Raw genomic sequence first — 5,733 nt, 5'->3', positions numbered from 1 at the left:
TCCTTGGTCACCACTTTGGCTTTGGTTTGTCTCTGTTTTTGCCTTGGCAGCTGGAATCCTAGAGAACAATGCAGCACAAGAGACATTAATGAGACCACTCTGTATGGGAATGCACATTTACCAAATACATGAAAAAAAAGTTAATGTTACCTGGTTGATTGTGAGGCACAAATTCTTTATTGCTGGCCTCTGTATCCATGTCATTCAATACCCTAGCATCAGGACAGCTGCTGGAGGAGGCCGACGCAGCTGGAACAGTATCAGGGGAAGATGGATCCTCCATGTGCTCAGAAGAGTATGCAGTGACTTGTGCCACAGATGGAATAGCACAGATCAAAACATGGGCAGTCTAAATGCCCTCAACCACTCCTGTTGTTCACCTGGTCGTATTTTGTACGCAGGCTTTTTAACTTGCTTATCACTGGGACTTGTCCTGAACAAAGCCTCGGTCTCTCAGTATTTGAGCAAGCCTCTCCAATATTGAGCCACCCTTACAGATCCTGAAATGTGGTGGCTAATTTTGTCCTCAGCTTGGAGGATGACGAGCTTGCTGATCTCTTTATCCTCCCCAATTCACAGACATTGTGACCATTAGATGCTGACTCCTGACTGTTGCTTAAAATTTTCAAATTTAGAGCTGAAACATTGCACACATTATACGTTATCAAAATACCATATTCCTTACCTGCATTGGTCCTGGAATACCTGATTCTCCTTTTACACAGCTGGCAATCCAAGGCTGTTACTACCTCTGCTGCCAGAAAAATCTGGGACTGAAATAGCACCACCCTTCCACCCGCCATTCAGTGTCGGTGCTTTTTACACAGCAGGGTTAGTGTAAAAAAAAGCAGAAAATATCCTGGAACAAAGTGGCTGTGTAAAAAGCACTAATGACTACTGCTCCCAGCACTAACCTCCACTATTATGAAATGCTTTGTGCTTCTATTAATGGAACACATCAAAGTGCACCACCCAGAAAGACTAGGCCCATTTCAACTTGCCTGCAGACAGAACTGTTCCACTAATAAAGTTATAGTTTTATACTTCAGCTTCCTCCTGACCCACTGGAGAATGATATCTCATACGCCAGACTGTTGTTCACCAACTTTAGCTCAGAGTTTAATATAATCATTCTCCAAAGGCCGGTGGATAAGTTGTCCTCACTCAAACTCAACACCACTCTCTGTAACTGGATTCTAGGCTTCCTAATGGAAAGGCCATAGTTTATCTGGGTTGGCAGCAGGAAGCTGAGCACCAACACAGTTCTGTTGCACCTCAGGGCTGTGTGCTCAGCCTGCTTCTATTCATGCTACTGACCCAAGGTGCAAAGCTAGATCCAGATCCAAAAGAGTCATCATTTTCAGATGAGATGACAGTAGTTGAACTCATCAGCAACAACAATGAGTTGCACTGCAGAGAGGTGAAAAATCTCATGATATGGTGCAAGAGTAACAAGATACGTTCAACATGGACAAGACAAAGGAGATGACTTTGGACTTCGGGCCAGGGAAAACTACCCTCCACCCTCCATTAATAACTTGGCAGTGGAGAGAATAGAGAGAACCAAGTTCATTGGATTCCACCTAAGAAGTGACTTATCCTGGACAGGTCACTTGTCACAAGGCACAGTAGCCACTGCACATCCTGAGAAGAGTGAGTTGTGCAAGGCCACCTGCCACCACCCTGCCAACCTTCTACAGGAGCTCTACCAAAAGCATCCTGGCTGGCTGCATGACAGTGTGGAATGGTTGCTGTAGAATATTGGACTGGAGGTCAATTCACAGGACCACGAGCAGCAGAGAGGATCACTGGAATTTCCCTACTCCTCCCACCCACCACTGACATCATCTACTGGATAATTTCTTGAAGAGGGCTCACCAAATTTTGGAGGCCCTCTTCCAGCCACAGACAGCATCTTTCAGCTACACCGATCTGGAAAGCGATAAAGGAATATCGGATGCAGAACCATCAGGCTGATGGGACACAAAGCATACTGTATCTCCCAGAAGACTGGACCCATTTCAACTCTCCTACAACTTCTTCCCATGGGCAGTGAGACTGCTGAACAACTGAATGAACTGCTCATACAACCACCCCCCCACAAGTCTCCGGTATTTATTAAACAATATTTATTTATTTTTACATATGTATATACATAATCTACACATATCATTTGGCTGCATGTGTGTTATTTCTGGATGTGCATTTGAATATTTTTGCACCAAGCACTGAAAAATGCTGTTTCTTTCTTTTCCAATCTTTTTATTATTATTATAATTTATAAACACATACAGTTCAAAGAGATATGAAAAATACATAGTAAATAACGAATTAATACAGAGATATTAAGCAATAATATTGCAGAATAAAAATATATCATAAAAAAAATTTAGATCAGTTTAGAGTATGAACTATCTCTAAAAAAAATGATATAATTAATAAAATATATTAAAAAAGAGAAAAAATCTGAATTAAAAACTTAAAAAAAACCTACCGATATAGCTAAATCACGCCGATCACTCCGATCTCATCTAACAGCTCAATTATCATACATAATCATAAAAAGAAAACAGAGCCAGATCAACTCACCACAAATGAAAATATTGAATAAATGGTCGCCAGGTTAACTCGAACTTAGAAGGGGATTAATAGACAGAGTTTCTAATTTTCCAATGGTGAAAACAGTGGGAGGATTAACCTCTTTCCAATTCAATAGTATAGATCTTCTAGCCATTAGTGTAAGAAAAGCAACCATACGATCCGCAGGAAGAGATAAATAAGTCAAATCTATCATAGGTAATCCAAAAATTGCAGTAATGGGATGTGGTTGTAAATCAATATTCAAAACGGTAGATATAATGGAAAAAATTTCCTTCCAATAATTCTGTAAAGAGGGACAGGACCAAAACATATGTGTAAGGGAAGCTATTTCCAATTGACATTTATCACATATAGGATCGATATGAAAATAAAAATGATGGATTTTATCTTTAGACATATCAGCTCTATGAACAACTTTAAACTGTATCAGTGAATGTTTTGCACATAGAGAAGAGGAGTTTACCAGTCACAGAATTTTATTCCAATTTTCATTGGAAATATGAAGGTTGAGTTCTCTTTCCCAATCATTTTTAAACTTTCCAAAAGTCCCAGAATTTATTTTTGTAATTATATTATATAATTTAGATATCACACCTTTTGGAGGGAATTTTGAATATAGTATATCCTCTAAAACAGTCGTAGTCTCACGATTGGGAAAAGAGGGTAAAGTCGAAACTAAGAAACTCCTAATCTGCAAATATCGAAAGAAATGAGATCTAGGTAAATCATATTTCATGGATAATTGTTCAAATGACATGAAAGAGTTATCCAAGAATAAATCCGAAAATCATGTTATACCTTTAACTTTCCAGAGTAAATAAGCTTGATCAATTAGAGAGGGATGAAAAAAGAAATTTAGTACAATAGGGGTTTCCAAGATAAAATAACTTAGGCCAAAAAATCTCCGGAATTGAAACCATATACGTAGTGTATGTTTAGCCATTGGATTATCAATTTGTTTATATAGTTTAGTAAGAGTAAAAGGGAGAGCAGCTCCCAAAATAGAACTAATTGAGAAATTTTGTACCAGTTTAATTTCTAAATTTACCCAATGGGGATTTAGAGATAATTCTGAATAATTCAACCAATACCTTAAGTAACTAATATTAATTGCCCAATAATAAATTCTAAAGTTGGGTATAGGATTGTTGTTTTGCCAGATATACGAGGACAATTTAGAATCGACCTTATCAAAAAAAGATTTAGGAACAAAAATAGGTATAGCTTGGAATATATATAAAAATTTAGGTAAGATCATCATCTTAATAGCATTAATTCAGCCTATCATAGATAGGGATAATGGTGACCAATTGGTAAGTAAACTACCGATCAGGTCCAATAGAGGGAAAAAATTAGTCCTAAACAAATCTTTATGTTTTTTAGTAATCTTAATCCCTAAATATATAAAATAGTCTCTAGCTATTTTAAAAGGCAAACTATCATAAATAGGAACCCATCCATTAAAAGGGAATAATTCACTTTTATTTAAGTTCAGTTTATATCCCGAAAAATTTCTAAATTGGGCTAATAAAGATAAAACTGCAGGAATAGAATTTTCAGGATTGGAAATATATAGCAATAAATCATCTGCATATAGTGATACTTTATGAATATCCCTGCAACGAATAATACCAGTAATATTGGGTGCTTCTCTGATAGCAATTGCCAAAGGTTCTAAAGCTAAGTTAAATAATAAAGGGCTAAGGGGGCACCCTTGCCTGGTGTTTCATTGGGTTATATTTATACAATTAGTTGATAATAAACTTATATTTGAAAATCCATCAGAATTTTAGTCATCCCAATCCATTAAGTGGATTCATTAACAATTTTTCCTACTCTAAAGCAATATGTTCCAAGGGAAATCTTAGGAGACTAATACCATTTAATTTACATTGAAGAATACCAGAAATACCTTTGGTTAAATGTAATAACAGAGACCAACAATGAAATAATCTTTTGAAAGCTCAGATTTGAAACTGGTTGCAGACATTGCTTTTAATTGTCAATTTGAAAATGAATCATGGAATGAGGTTACCATTCTAAAACTGAACACATCATCTCAGTTGATACTCGAATACAATGCTGACTGAGTATTATGATGTCCAGAGATGTTGTCTGTTGGATGACTCAGTAAAGATGCATCTCCAGCTGGCATCTTGTGAAGGATCTGACAGCATTATTCATAAGTGAGCTGAAGAAAATTCCTGACAAACAAATTTCTCTCGAAAACAGAAACTTGGCTATTTAATTCTCAGTTGATGATTGAACCTTGAAATGCCAAAAAAAATTAACTGTAGTATTACATTAATACTTAGATTGTAATATGTTGGTATACAAGATGGAACTTTAACCTTAAAAATGTCACTTCAAAAATCAGGGGTCATCTTGTACAGCAAGTATAAAATCCAAACTTTAATGCCCTTTGGTTTAGAATAGGGGTGGGCAACCTTATTTTTGAAACTCAAATTCCACTTTAAGTAATCCCTATATCATCGGTACTCTAGTAAGGGATTGCTTAAGGTGGTGTATGAGTGGGAAGGGAAGGCTGAGAATCACTGCTCAAGACCCAATTGTTATTGAAATATTTTGCTTGAGAAAAATTGTAATTGGCCATTTCTTTTGGAATTCGGAAACTGTGCACATAACAGGTCAATTAAGGAAGATTAAAAGAATGGCTTTCAAACTTTTTCTTTCCACTCACATAGCACCTTAACTAATCCCTTACTAATCACAGAGCACCTATGGCATAGGGATTACTTAAAGTGGAATGTGATATATATTTTTAAAAAAGGTTGCCCACCCCTGATTTAGAGTATTCCTGATAGCAATGGAGAACAGCATAAAACACTTATAACTCCAATGGTCATACACTAAGCAACATCGGAAACCAAGAACTGGATGATACTGAAGATGACATGCTGTGGGAGGATATGAATGGAGCCAATGTCGAAGCTACTTCATCTGATTCAGAGTTTCATCCTTATGATAATTCACTGATAAATGTATCTCAGGATGTACTTCAAGAACTTCTGATATCAAATGATGCTGATATGGCTTTTGAAAGATTTTAATACATGATGACTGAACTAGTAATTTTATTCAAATAAATGGTAAAATTATACTCGACATCAC

This window comes from Narcine bancroftii, chromosome 6 (assembly GCF_036971445.1).
Source record: "Narcine bancroftii isolate sNarBan1 chromosome 6, sNarBan1.hap1, whole genome shotgun sequence".
Lineage (NCBI taxonomy): Eukaryota > Metazoa > Chordata > Chondrichthyes > Torpediniformes > Narcinidae > Narcine > Narcine bancroftii.
This window is presented reverse-complemented; position numbering follows the sequence as displayed.